Source organism: Cavia porcellus, unplaced genomic scaffold, assembly GCF_034190915.1.
Source record: "Cavia porcellus strain 051 isolate PalLab524CR breed Dunkin Hartley unplaced genomic scaffold, mCavPor4.1 scaffold_14, whole genome shotgun sequence".
Taxonomy (NCBI): Eukaryota; Metazoa; Chordata; class Mammalia; order Rodentia; family Caviidae; genus Cavia; species Cavia porcellus.
Genome location: NW_026947497.1, coordinates 17,284,374 through 17,300,113, shown reverse-complemented (window position 1 = coordinate 17,300,113; position 15,740 = coordinate 17,284,374). Strand labels below are relative to the sequence as shown.

The window sequence follows — 15,740 nt, the reverse complement described above, 5'->3', positions numbered from 1 at the left end:
GGCTTTCACCTAAAGCCGTCTCAATAATAATCTTCCTTTTCCTAACACCGTTTGCTACCAAGTTGAGGGCTAAATTTTCCAGCCGCTTTCATATTTCAAGTCCATAGCAGCTCTGTGGAGTGTGGTCGTGACCGACCTTTTACTGTGTGAGGCTCTCAGACTTAGGAGTTAGACACTTTGCCAATTGATAGGAACTGGATTGAAGCCCAGATCTGTCTAGTTTCAAAACATGTTAATTCTACTTAGTTGTCTTTTTCAATTTTCAATTTTAAAGGTCCCCCGACCATTCTTACTGAATCAAAGAGCTACCCAAAAGTGTATTAGAGACAATATTTTCCTCTCCCAACAGGCTTTATTTTATTTGAGTTTTATGGTTAAATTGCTTAATTTAGTTGGTCTGTCTCTGGGTTTGGAGGGTAGAGATGTGATTAAATGAAGAATTTCTTAGTTCATTATTTGGTCACTAGATAATTCCTCTTCCTGTGGGGAGAAAATGTGGGTTACACCTTGTGCACAAACCTAGAGGGGAAAAATAGTTATAATTTTCTGACCACCAGGGAGCGCCAGAGTTTCAGTTGTATATAAAGTCATCCTCACTGGCCATAAAGACTTAAAACTGTTTCATAAGCTTTGGAGAGCTAAAGAGAATAAATGAGAAAAAAATCATTAGGAAATTTGAAGTGAGGATTAAAATATGGGAAATGAACTACTTTATACAATTGTTAAGATGTATTTATTACCCTACATTACCCCTAACTCTAACCCTTTTTGTAAAAGTCTTTTAAACTTGATCATGTCCTCAGGATTTTCTCCAAGCAAATTTTGTGATCATGTGAAGTCTCTCCTGCTCAGTGTGCCCTCACAGAATGTCAACCCTTCTGATAGAATCGGGAAGCATCTGACAGCTCTCTGGGGTCCACATTCATACTATCAGCTGTGCTGCCTCTCAGCAGGCTGGGATCCCTGTACTAGACACTTGGAAATGTCAGGATATGATTGTCCGTTTTTAAGGAATATATGTAACATAAAATGATGGATAAACTTAGAACTTGCAGAGAATAATTCACTATCATTTTAAGCGATATTCAATCTGAAGCTCAAAAGAAAAAATTGTTTCTAGTTTCCAAACTATGTGTTCAAAATAAAAACAAGAGTTGTGAAATGGAATTAAAACCATAATTATTTGGACCAAAAGACATTTGACGATTAAATAGCATGCCTGATTTCTCTTTCTGTATTGTCTTAGTCTGTGTGTATGTGTGTACATATGTGTACACACCTATGCAAATGTTTGTGATCACCCTGAAGGGTGGTAAACTGGCTCTTTGGTTATCTAACACCAATCTCTCCAAATGACACAATTCAAGATTCCTTTTTCTGAACTGGAATCAGAGAGAAGTTACCTTGGCTTAAAAAAAAGGCAATAAACTATCATAAGAGTTTTCCACTCTGTTGTACAGTGCATTAATTACCTTAGGAGCCGTATTGCATTTTTCATTCCATATCACTGTTTGCACTTAACCACCAGGCTCTGTATGACCCCAATCAGCATATTCCTGTAAGAAATATGTTTCTCCTTTCAAAGTCAAGAATTCTCGGGGCTCAGTGATCTGCCTGGAGCAAGGAGGGGCAGAAAGCATGATCGACAGCAGCCTGCCTCGGTTCCGGTGCTCTCTCCCCCCAGAGAAGCCGGTGGGAACCACTGCGGGTGTCACGCTGAACCCCTTAAAGTGCGTGGCACACACCTTGGGAAATGGAGGCAGGACCCCAGTGTTATGTTCCTTGAAATCTTTGCTCTCTTTGCCTAATCCTGTTCCTTGGCCTACAGACGAGTTCTTTTGCTGTGATTTAGTTCCAGATTTTTTTCTTTGTCTCTGTTTTTTTGTTTTGCAGCACTGCCTACTGAACCCAGGGCCTTGGCACTGAGCTACATCTCTAGTTCTTTTAGGTTTTGAGACTGGATCTCACTAAATCACTAAGTCGCCCATGCAGAGCTTCAACTTGATCCTCCTGCTTCAGCCTCCCAAAGTGCTGGGATTATCTGTGGTCTACCATATCTGGCTCTTAAAAACACATTTGATTCTTCTGACCCAAAGCAGACCTACCCCGACCACCAAGCCCTTTCAGGCTACCAACATTTCTCTTTATTCTTCTTTGCACTTTAAAAGCAAGCAACAAATATTTATTGGATGAAAAATACACTTTCACTTTTCTCACTTGACATAAAATTGAATCTTTTATAAAGAAAGGAAAAGCTAAGTTTGATGGTAGACCATAAAAATCAGTGTGGCAGGGTGTTTTTTAGAACTCAGTTTAACATGAGGTAAAATATAACATGAAAAATGAGTTTGTGTAATTAAGCAGTTTTTTTCATGCTTCTTTTTTGTGAGACAGGGTCTCACTGTGTAGTTCAGGTTGGCCTTAAACTCATTATGTAGCCCAGATTGGCCTCAAACTCAGTGATCCTCTTGCCTCGGCCTCCCTAATGTTTGGATTATAAGCATGCACCACCATGCCTTGCAACAATTTTCTAAAAAACTGTTTCTTTTTCTACTTGAAAAACAAGGTAGCTGCTAGACTTTTGTAATAAATTGATAACCATCATGGAATTATTTCTGATAAGCATTTTTATTGCTGGGCTCCAAGGAAAATTCACAAAGGTAAGAAACCAACAAGCTTGTACAAAAAATTAGGTTTACACACACACACACAGAGCAAAGGAATCAAGAGAAGATAACGATTCACAGATAGCTGACCCTGCTGTGGCAAATGCTAAACTTCCATGCACTAGGGCAGATTCAGGTCCTCTATGCACAGAGTAGGAACAGTGCAGGTTCTTAATTCCAAAGTGAGGGTCACAATCCTCCTGCTTCACGGTGTGACCAAGAGAAAAGGGAAGCATATTCCAGGCAGATAAAACACCACGGAAGAAGCCCTAAAGGTGACAGGCTGGAGAACGTGGAAGCTTGTTCCACTACTTATTTACAAACTTATGAATTACTATGACTTATACTAATGACATTTAAAAAGTCAAAGTATTAAATACTCATAAATGTATAAAATAAAGAAAATGTCCTTTAAAGGTATACTTAAGGTCTTAAGGGAATTATGAAGGACCAAAACAAAGATAATTAAAAATGTAAGTGATAAGTATGAAAGCTAATAGTACATCAGACCTGGGAATATTTGCATGTCTCTGTCATAAAGAGGTTTTTGTGTCTCCCAGGCTGGGAACAAAGCCTCTGGAGGACAGTCTTCCAAGTCAGGCTAAAATCTCTGAGGAGCTATGCCCTGGAGGAGAATCCACAGATTCACAAGAGAACATGGAGGAAAGGTTTGTCGTTTAATCTGGACACGAGGTAGATTGATGGGTACAGCTACAGATAGTGATAGAGACAGACATCAATCAATCAATCATTAAACGCATTCTCACACCCACACAGATTTAGAGTTTGAATATAGAAAAACACACCTACAAATTCCCACAGAAATTACACCACCACATTCATAGTTGCAAAACACAAGGAAACAATTCGCACTGCATGAAGTTAAAGGTCACCAGTTTATAGGAACAGGTAAAGCCTCAAGAAATTGGCACAGTAGAACTGTATTGATTGAAGCTATTTGGGAAATCACCGTTCCTCCTCTTACCTTCCTAGGTATAGAAACACGCACACAGTGGCATTCGGCTTCTTGCTCCATCTCTGATTCAACTCAGTCAGACCTGTTTGAGCACTGACGGCCATCAGGCCACATCCTCTAATGGGATGCAACTAATCTAGTAGAATAATGGCTGGGTCTCCCAACTGCAGGCCAGCGGGCCTGTGTTCATCACCAGGTGGCCTTCCTGGGTGTAGAATCAGCAGTGGTGGAGAAGCCCTGCGACCTTGGGCAGCTCTTGCTGGAAGATCATGCAGCCGATGTCCTGGTACTCTGGCCAGCATAAGGCGCAGGTGGTAAGGCAGGGGGCCACCGTACGATGCAGGGTGACATCCCGTGGGTAGGACAGCTGGGGCAGCGGCCCCACAGCAGCTCACTTATGTTGGGCTGGGCTTGGGCCAGCACCTCGAGGGCAGGCGGGGGCCCTCCCATCCGTCCAGGTGGGCCAGGGCCTCGGCCTTGTGGGGCAGCTGCAGCTCCACTGAGTGGACTGGTGTCTGAGAGCCGTGTCTGGACCACGCCCACCAGGTCAGGGCCCAGCTAGGATCAGGAAGCCCATCACAGCCTCCACACACCAGACCTGCGGGGTCGACTACCCCTACCTGGCCACCTAGATGGACTGGCACTTCCTGGTAGAGTCGTGGGCCCCCAAGACCATCTTTGATGCCCTTGGTGTGTTTCAACAGAACCAGGACCTGCCTCTGCTGCAACAGCACTCGGATTTGTACCCCCATTATTATGGGGGCGCCGTGGAACCAGTGCTGGTGTTCTGGTCCGTGTCCACCATGATCAACTATGACTATGTGTGGGACATGATCTTCCACCCCAATGGGGCCATCAGAGTCAAGGTCCACGCCACTGGCTACATTAGCTCCTCTTTGGGGTTGCCCAGCAGTATGGGAACCGAGTCAGGGAGCACATACTAGGCACAGTCCACACCCACAGCATGCACTTCAAGATGGACCTGGACATGGCTGATACCAGGTGACTGTGACCCCACAGAAGGATGAGGAGCCCAGCAGCTCCAGCATCTACAACGTGAATGACCTCTGGACACCAGCTGTGGACTTTGGTGACTTCATCAACAACCAGCCCAGGACCTGGTAGCCTGGATGACAGCTGGATTTCTGTACGTCCTGCACTCAGAGGACGTCCCCAACAAGGTGATGGTGGGTAATGGCGTGGCTGCTTCCTTCAGCCCCACAACTTCTTTGATGAGAACCCCACCTTTCTCTCTAGAGACACTGTGCGAGCTCATCCCCCACGCCCTCTTGCTCCTGGTTGCCACCTGTGGACCCCACGTCCCCCCTTCTCCCATGGGGGCTTTTCACACCACTAGGGGCGGGTGGGGGACAGGCCAGCCTCGCTCTCCGCATCCTTCCTCAACCCTGCTGTCCCCTGGATGGCCTCCTCCATCTGAAGGCTTCTGAACTCGGGGTACCCTTCAGAGAGGCACAGGTCTCACTGGTCCTGCTGTGCTGAGCCCACCAGGGAGGAGGGGGCGGCCCAGCCAGAGCAGAGCGGTGGCCAAGCTGTCCCCAGATGACGCCTGGGTTCTTTTCAATTTCTCCCTTGTTTTCATGAAGGAGACTTAATGCACTACTTAAAGTGCGCCTTGATAGTTTTCCATCCAGGCTCAAAGTGATGCAAGAAGAGCCACGTATTCCAGAACATTCCCATAGTCCCAGAGTCCCATTCCTATCAGCCATATTCCTCCAAGTCTTCCCCAAGTCTGGACACTGTTGAATCTCCTTCCTGTTGCCTAAGATCTGGCCATTTCATATGAATACCTACAAATGAAAAATGAATCTAATAAAACAAAAGTAAACACTTTTTTTGTTTGCTTCTTATCTGTGTACCCTGATCTGGTGCAAGTTGAAAATCCTAGGTGTGCCTGGGAATGGGACCCAACCAAGATGCAGCCTGTGGGATGGGCTGGCCTGAAGCAGGGAGAGAGAGCCCACACACTTCACTGAAGCATGTCCTCCAAGCTAAGCTCGCTCCCCAAGCTCCTTACCACCCAGCCTTTCTGAAGGCTCAGCAGCAGCCAGCATCACAGAGCTCAGGCATGGCTGTGCCTGTCCGCAGGGGCTTTCTACATGGCTGCTCTGCACTGCCAATGGGCCTGTCCAGGCAGCACCTCTGTGTCTCGTGAATGAGGTAAACCTGTGCTTTCTTGGTTTTTGTCTTGAATTGTGCTGAGCAACCCACATTTTTTGTGTTGATGAGAACATTCTTCATCATTTGTAATCACAAAACACATGGCGGAACAATCCCAGCTGGTGGCTGTGAGGGAGGCAGGTGTGAAGAGATCACATCCTGGGAAAAAGGTGAGTGTGGCCTAAATGGTCAAGGAAAGCACAATGGAAAGATGGTTGTTTCTGATTTACATTGTAAAACCCTGAAAAGTAAATTTAACATTACCAGAAATCACTCACGTTTTTCTTCAGTCTATTCTGAAGTCTGTTGGATTTGTGATGATCACCAAACACACACAGTAACAAACTTTTTCCCACTAGAGGCTGCTATTCACAGGCAGCACAGTGAATGAGGCCATGCCATGAGTGATAATCTTGCCATCAGAGAAAACAAATGCTACTAGGAAACTGCAGAAGCAGGAAGAGCTGTAGAATTTCCATCCAAATAGGCTTCAAAACAATACAGAAGTTTGCTGTTGTTTTTTTTTTTTCCTTAGTGGGAGACAAGAAATAAGAGAATAGCAAATCTGAAAATTTTAAAATGCAAGCGGATTGTTCCTGTACCTAAACAGAAAGAAATGGAGTCTTGCTTCTATTCTCCAAGTGAATTTAGCCGTCGCATCCAAGATCTGGATAGTGAACTTGAGTACCTCGTCTTCATCTACTTTTCTAAATTTTCACTGAAATATTCATCATGTTAATTTCCTATTGCTATTGTAACAAACTGCTACAAAATGCTTAAAACAACAGAATTGTATTGCTTCACAACTCAAGAGGTCAGAAGTCTAAAATGAATCAATTACATTTCATTTCTTTACTTTGTAGTTTTTAAAGGCTTCCTGCCTCTCTGGGCTCCTGGCACCTTCTGCCATCTTCAAAGACATCAGTCTTTTCATCACCTCTGCTTTCGTTTTTCTTGTCACTGACCCTCCCATCTGAGTACACTGGGCCCGTGCTGACAATCCAAATTGGTCTCTCAAAATCTTTAATTGTATCTACAAAGACTCTATTATCACATAAAGAAACATAGTCATGAATTTTAGCAATTATTATGTGGACAATTTTAAGAGCATTATTTTGTCTACCACAGTCTCTAGCTTATATATGTAAGATAGCTTTCCTGTTGCTGGAACCAAATACTCAACATTGCAATTTAGAAAAGCAGTTCGTTCTAACTTACAGTTTCAGTGGGTTTAGCTCATGGTCCAGCTGGAAGACAGAATCCACAAGGAGAAATGGTTTAGCAAAAGAAAGTTGCTCATTTCATGGTGGTCGTGAAGCAGAAACAGAAACAGGCCTGTGGCCTGCCTCTTCTGATCAAGCCTACCTCAGAACACAAGACTTTTAGGAAACATTTTAGATCTAAACTGTGACATCGTGTAATTCTTGTGTAATTTTTTTTGTGTGTGTGTGTTTTTTTTTAGAATTGTTTTGGGTTCAGGAAAAAATTGACTATAAAATTCACAAAATTCCTTTGGCTGCTCCTCAATCCTTATACACTGCCTAGCCCACCAACACTGGACACCCTATTGGTTCTTTGTTAAAAATGAAAGGGCTTTTGAGTGCATCATCTCTTTAGAGTGAGCTTCAGTAGGCCTGTCTGATCCAAGTAAACTCTCTAAGGCTGGATTTCTGAAAACCTTAAGAGCCCTAAACATCTTGAAACCCAGCACCCAGTCCAGAAAAAACCCAGTCTCAGCAACTGGTCCACTGGAGGAATCCAGGGGACTGGGACCAGCTGACCCAGGGAATGCCAGCCATACAGTAGGGCCCCAACTGAGGCACACATGATGGACAGGGGACACTAGTGGGATGGAAAAGTTCAACTTACCAGCCAACAGAGGGTAAGTTAGGTGAACCAATGTTGTACTTAGCGATAGACACACACAATAGAAACAGGTGGGTGGTGCAGCCCACCACTTTACTAAATTTGAATTTTATTTTATTTTTATCTTACTTTCTTTTTCCTTTTCTCTTGTCTTTTTTATTATTTTTTCTTTCTTTTTCTCTTTTCTAAATGGTTGAGAACTACAGCTACAGAAAACTAATCGTATCCTTCAAACCCAGAGACCAAGTTCCTATAATCTCTCAATTACTCCTTTTTTCTTTCTCTTCTAGAACCTCTAGTCTAGTTTCCCAATCTTTGCATGATCATTTTTTGTCCTCCAGCCTTGCTTCTACTTCCTTTCCAGTTATCTTTGTTTTATACACTCTCATTCCTAAATTTCCCAACCTCAGGGTAAGACCACTCTGCCAAAGGGAAACACTCTGCATACATAAAAACTCTTAATTTAGGATTGGTTCTGCTATGCAACTACAGACATTCCACCTATGGCCTAAAGTACAAAATCAATAGTTACCACAGCTGTCAGTTTCTAAAATGTTGATGCTACTGTTATTGCTAATTATTAAACTTTATCTAGGATGTCATATCTGTTGCAATAGGTTGTTTTCCCTTCTGCAACAATACAAGGAAGCTCTGGGGTAATAACCTCACCATAGCCGTACACTGAAGGACTGGGGACTGCACCAAACAGATACCAACATTCTTCCCTTGATTAATTGGGATGTAGGATCTTGAGACAGGCACAAATCAAGAACCTCCAACACACAAAATGTAGCCTTGAAGAACAGACTTTTCCTGAAGAGGCCTTGTACTAGTGATATAGCTGTCTACCACAAAAACTCACAAGGATCAACACACAAAACAAATCTTAAAAAAATTTTTTTGAAATAAAAAATGACAAGATGCAGAAACAAAATGTAATCTCAGATCTCCAGCATACCCAGAACAAGTCTAGGAGACACTGACATAGAGAAAATTGGAAGATACACACCTGAAATTTCTAAAATGATAGTAACTAAAGAAATAAATCAATGTGGCCAGAGAGGAAATCAGTTCATAAATAATCTCTTAGCTAAAAGAATATAAAGAAATAACAAACATAATAAAGGAACTGCTTAGGATGTCTAGAGAATATATAGATTTAAAAAAATAGAAAAGCATAGAAAATGATGGAAACTTTGAATGTAAAATATAGGAGAAAAACAGTGCAAGAAACAGATTCAAAGAGTTACCCTGGAAATTACAAATTCCACTGAAAGTTGGGAAAACTGCTTGAATGAAATTGAAGATAGAATTTCAGACCTTGAAGACTGGATCACAGCTAGAAATCATGAAAGAAAAGATCAAAACATAACAAGGGACCAGTAAATTATAATCCAACAGCTGCAAGATGATGTAAGAAAAACAATATTAGATTAATTGGTGTCAATCAAAAAGCAAGCATCAAAACAAATTACATAAAAAGACTATTTTCAGAAGTAAGAGCAGAAAATTTTTCAAGCATGGGAATAGAACCCGACATGCAGATAGGTGGGATATATAAACTCAAAATAGCCATGACCAAAATTAATCAGCACCCAGACATATAATAATCAAGATCCCAGAAATTCAGCACAAGAACAGAATAATAAAAGCTGTTAGAGAAAAGAAACAGATCACCTGTAAAGGAAAACCCATTAGAATCACACTCAACTTCTCAACACAAATCCTCAAGAAGAGCTTGGAGTGAAGCATTTCAAGTCCTGAAAGAAAACAACTTTCAACCCAAATTGATGTACTCTACAAAACTATCTTTCAAAGTTAATGAAGAACTAAGATACTTACATGACAAAAACAACAGAAAAAAATTCATAACTAACAAACCAACCCTGTGAAGAGCATTTAGAGATATTCTAGATAGAGGTAAAAAGGACGATAATTCTAAGAACAGTATCAGAAAGAAACTACCAAGCAGGGAAAACAAACAGTCACAGGAAAAGCAGGGAACCAACAGCAGTAAAAAAGAAAATGACAAAAATAAGCCAATATACATCAGTTATAACCATCAATGTAAATGGCCTCAATTCACCAAATGAAACAGCAGCAGAATGGATCAAGATATAAGATCCTACAATATACTTTATACAAGAAACATAGTAAACTCATAGACTCATAAAATAAACTCATAGAATAAAAGTCAAAGGGTGAAAAGCAATACTCCATGTGACAGGAAGACATAAAAAAGCATAGCTAGCTATTCTGATTGCAGAAAATGTGAACATCAAATCAAGAATAGTCAAGAGAGACAAAAAAGTTTACTATATACTTGTTAGAGGAAAAAATTCAAGAGGAAGACATAAATGTATATGTATCAATATGGGAGCACCCAATTATAGAAGACAAATATTAATAGACATGAAAAATCAAATATACAATAAAACAATTGTAGTGGGGGACCTTTTTGTAATCCATTGTCACAAGAGGTAGATGAACTACACAAAAAAAACCCCAAAGAATTAACAGAATTGAACTAAACCTATGAATGAATGAACTTAGTAGGTGTTTACAGAATGTTTCACCCAGCATCAGAATACACATTCTTCTCAGCTGCACATGAAATGTTCTCTAACATAGATCATATACTAGCCCACAGAACGTGCTTATGTACATGCAAGTGAATTGAAACTGTCCCATGCATATTATCTGATCATAAAGCAATGAAATTGGAAATTAATGGCAAATAAAACCACAAAAACTCCATAAATACATGGAAATTAAGTAACACTCTCCTGAACAACCAGTGGGTCATAGATGAAATTAAAGAACAAATTAAACAATATCTACAATCAAATGCAAATACACCACACCAGAACCCATGGTATGTAATGAAAGCAGACTTAAGAGTGAAGTTAGTATTAGAGAATTCTCACATCAGGGAAACAGAACACGCACAAATAAACAACCTAACATTGCACATCAAGTTTCTAAAAAAAAATAGTAAGTCCAAAATCCATACAAGGGAAAAAATTATAAAGATCAGAGCACGAAGTAATGCAATTGAGCCTAAGAAAATAATACAAAGAATTAATGAATCAGAGTGGTTCTTTGAAAGAATAAATAAAATTTATAACCTTATTCAACCTTATTTAAAAAGGAAAGAAAAAACTCAAATTTATACAGTAAAGAATAAAATGTATGAAACTATTATAGATCCTGTGAAAATTCAGAACATCATCATACCTACTTTAGTCACATAAGATGGAAAACACACAAAAAAATGGACAGAAAGATATGCATTAGCAGAGCTGAATCAAGGAGATATAAAAACTGTGAATAATGCAATATCAGTTAATGAAATTGAAAAAATAATTAACAAAGAAAAGCCTAGGTCCTGATGGAGTCACAGATGACTTCTAGAAGAAACTTAGAGAAGATTTAACACTAATACTCCTCAAAATCTTTAATGAAATTGAAAGGAAAGTCATTTTCCCTAACTCATTCCTGGAAGCAAGTATTACCCTTATACCTAAAACAGTGACTCAACCAAAAAAGAGCACTATAGGCCAATCTTCCTAATGAATGTATCACAAAAGCCCTCAATAAAATACTATCAAACAGAATGAGAAAATCATCAAGAAGATTATACACCATGACCAAGTGGGTTTCATCCTAGGAATTCAGGAATGCTTCAACATATGTAGATCAATAAACATAATACACCTTATCAACAGAAGCAAAGACAAAAATCACATAATCATCTCAATACATGCAGAAAAAACTTTTGATAAAGTCCAAGGCCCTTTCATGATAAAATTCTACAGAAAATAGGAATAGAGGGTCTTTACCTCAATCTGATAAAGGCCATCTATGAAAAACTAATAGGCAATATCCTATTAAATGGACAAAAATTGAAAGTTTTCACTCTAAAATCAGGAACAAAGCAAGGATGCCCCCTATCACCACTACTATTCAATACAGTTCTGGAAACATTAGTTAGAGCAAGAGAGAAATAAAAGTAATAAGAATAGGAAATGAAGAAGTTAAATTATCAATACTCACAGATGACATGATACTCTACATAAAAGACTCACAAACTCCAAAACACTTCTATATTTAATAAGCAAATTCCATAGCAAGGCTGTATGCAAATTCAGTACTCAAAAATTAATATCATTACTGTACACAAACAATAAAATCATTGAGAGAATATTAGGGAAACAACACCCTTCACAATAGCATCCAAAATACAAGGAAATACTTAGGAATCAGTCTAATGTAGGAAGCAAAAGATGTACACATTGAAAATTACAGAACTCTGAAAAAGAAGGTCAAAGAGGATATCAGAAAATAGAACAATATCCCCTGCTTGTGAAGAGAAAGAGCCAACACTGTGAAAATTGTCATATTCACAAAATGAATATACATATTGAATACAATTCTCATCAAAATACAATCAGCATACCTCATATATAGAGAGAAAACATCCCTAAAAATCATTTGGAAACAGAAGAGACCTAGAATAGCAAAGGAAATCCTGGGCAACAAAGGCACTGTAGGAGGCATCACTATCCCTGACTTGAAATTACAGTACAAAACTACTATAATAAAATTAGCATGGTACTGGTGAAAACACAGACCTGAGGATTAGAGGAACAGATTAGAACATGCAGGCACAAAGACACCCAGTTATTACCTTTGACAAGTGAGCCAAACATGTTCACTGGAAGATAGCCTCTTTAATAAAAAGTGCTGAAAAAATTGGCTTTCTACATGCAGAAGACTAAAGCTACACACCATGCACTCACCTGAAGCCAAAATGGGTCAAAGACCTAAACATTAAAATAGAAACACTAAATCTACTAAAAGAGAAAGTAAACAAAAATCTTAAAGATATAGGGATAGGCAGAGAGTTCATGAACACAATCCAAGCTGCACGGGAAGCACTTCAAATAATAAACAGCTGGGAACTCATCTTAAAAAATTTTTGCAAATCCAAAGAAATCACCAACAGAGGGAAAAGACAGCCCACACAGTGGGAAAAAATTTTAGACAACTGTCTTTCAGACAGAGGACTTTTATCTAGAACATAGAAAGAATCGAAAAAAAATCAAACTCCCTTAATTCAAAGGCCCCATCCAAACATGGGCATTTGAGATGAATACAGATTCTCATAAAGAAATATAAATGGCAAGTAAATATGTGAAAAATGTTCAATATCATTGGTCATTTGAGAAATGCAAATTAAAACAACACTGAGATTTCATCTCACCCCAGAAAGAATGCTTATCATCAAGATATAAAGCCATAACAAGTGCTGGCCTGGCTGTGGGGAAAGAGGGACACTTCTCCACTGTTAGCGGGAGAGTAAACAGTGCAACTGTGGAAACCAGTGTGGAGATGTCTCAAAAAATTAGCGTTGGAGGTCCCATTCAACCCAGCTCTGCTCCTTCTGGGTATTTTTCCAGAAGAATAAAAACGTCATACCACAGCAAGATATGTGCACCCATGTTAATAGCAGCACAATTTATAATAGCTAACTCTCGCAAATAATCCAATGTCTATCAACAGCAGAATGAATAAAAAAGGTGTGGTAGGACAAGCTCAGAAGTGTTATAGGTAAATAGATGCAACTTTTGAGATCACACTCATAAGCGAAATAAGTAACACTTACACGTGTACACATCACATTCTCTCCCTATTGTAAGAAACTGAAAGAGTAAATGAATCCAAAATGTGCAATAGATACTGTGAAATGTGAAGAAACTGTTCAAAGAACAACTGGAAATAGGGAAAGGAGAAAAGAAAGAAAGGAAAGGAAAAAAATATATATAAGATTGCTAAGATAACTATTGTTTGATCAGTTTTTATGCCTATATCTTATAATATGAGCAACTACCTTGAAGTTAGCAATATGCACTGTTAAACTTTTAAAAATTAAAGTCAAAGAAATTCTCTCCCCCCGCCCTTCATTCTCTCCCCCTCAGTTCCCATCTTCCTCTGCCTCTCCCTCTCTCTTTGATTTTTTTTGAGACAGGGTCCAGCTATGTAGTTCAGACTGACCTTGAACTTACTACGTAACCCAAGCTAATCTTAAATTATGGGCATCCTCCTGCTTGGGATTAGAGATACTACTACCATGCCTGACACTATTTAATCTTCATCTACATACTGTTTTTGGACAAACATATCATGGCATGTATCTATTGCTGGTTAGCATGGGTGCTTTATTCAGTCATAGTGGAAATTAAAAGTGAAGCATTCAGCATGAATTACCAGAAAAACTCCAACTGAAGAGACAGTGCAGTAGGGTGCAGCTCTGACAAGGGTCCAGTACCCTGTCCAAAGAAAGAAAGAGAAAATAGGGACGGGGATTCAGTTTGAGGAACTGAGGAAGAGGATCAGCCTGACAACAAAGAAGTGAGGACCAATTTTATGGGCTTCCACAATGAGCTTAGTGTAGAAAGCTAAGTTATTTAGAAATATGATCAGTCACAGGACTAGAACCTCGAGAGAGTCAGTGCAGAACATAATTGGATGGTGTTGCTTCCACTGAAGCTCGGGGCTCTGCATAGAAATATGATTACAACCTCATACTTCCCCTAACGTAGTGATTGATACTCAAAAATCTCCTTGGCTCCACGCTTCCAGTAAAAGCTCTTATTTGTTCCATGTATACTTGCTCCATGAACTACTTCCTTAAATGATTCCTGGTTAATCAATATTACCTAAGGGACCCGTAATCTTATTGGTCGACTATAGTTTACACCCAATTTACACCCACCTTGTGATTTCACATTGGATCAGTATTACCTAACTGACTATACTTGTAAACTAACTAGTTAATTGTAGTTTTGTTCCACTTTATATCCAGAGTTTTTCTCTTTTAAATGCTCTTGAGAAACTGGGTCTCCAATAACCCACTAAGGATGCCCTCTATCTCTCTTAGAGACTTCTCTAAATAAGTAAATTTCTACTTTTAATCTCCATTATTTCTAGTATTCATTCTTTGATTTTCATAGACAACTAAGCATACCAGACATTGAAAAGATTGGGAATTACATTTTATTTATATTATTTGGATTATTTGGAGGTTCTCTATCACATCTCTGTATCAGGTTGGGGTCTGGTTGAATATTATCAGTGTCTTGGTTTCCTACACCTGGAAGAATCCTTGTAACGTGAGGGACAATTCAGTTGCTAACCCTAACCCTAACCCGAACCCGAACCCGAACCCGAACCCGAACCCTAGCCCTAACCTTATCATGCAGTGATTGATCTGTGAAGGCTCTGCTTTTTCTGGGACCCAGGTTATTACAGGCTTAGGACAATGGCTGGATTTCCCAGATGTTGATCCAGGAGGATCTGGAAGTGGGTATGGTTAAACTGGTGATTGGCTGTTCCTGCAAATCCTGAAAAAGATTTTAAGTACTTTTATCTCAGTATCTTCAGTCTTGAAGGGTAAGTAGCTAAGATAGATAAATTTAGGTGCTAATAAACCTTGCCTTGCCAACTTCTAAAGACAGACATTCCCTAAATAACTAATGTGAGTATTTGCAGAGCTGTGAAGGGATTGAGCTAAGTAAGTTTTGTTTTGCTTTTAGTCACCTACTGGTCATCTGAAGCAAAAACCAAAACAAAACACTATCCCTGCCTGCTTCAGAAGAAAGCACAGATCATGCTTTTAATGAGTATCGGCTAAGGACCCAGGAGTTTGTCTTTTGTCTCTTTGGTGGTTTTTAACTATGTCATGGCCACTATCATGTATCATACAGAAGGTTTTACTGCTCTAAAATTCCTCTGTGCTCCAGATACTCATCCTTCCTTCTATTCTCTTTAATTTCTGGAAACTTCTGAGCCTTTTTGTCTCCATAGTTTTGCCTTTTCCAGAATAACAAATACTTGGATGCACACAGTGTTGTAGCCATCATGAATACATCTAAGGTGACAAATAGATGTCTGCTACTATTATTATTACTACAATGATGATGAAGAAGAAAGATTTCAACCCTAAGGTTTGCATGAAAGATTATATTCTTAAGTACATAAATCTTGGTGAT

The 15,740-nt window shown here is 39.5% G+C and overlaps 1 long non-coding RNA gene across 1 annotated transcript; it reads right to left on the bottom strand.

Annotated features, from left to right (window-relative positions):
* Positions 1-2,609: 2,609 nt before the first annotated feature.
* LOC134478675 (uncharacterized) lies at positions 2,610-9,661 on the bottom strand. The gene is made up of 2 exons (XR_010051438.1): positions 6,099-9,661; positions 2,610-5,450 (listed from the first exon to the last, which is right to left on the bottom strand). It is a non-coding gene; the product is annotated as an uncharacterized LOC134478675 (long non-coding RNA).
* Positions 9,662-15,740: the final 6,079 nt, after the last annotated feature.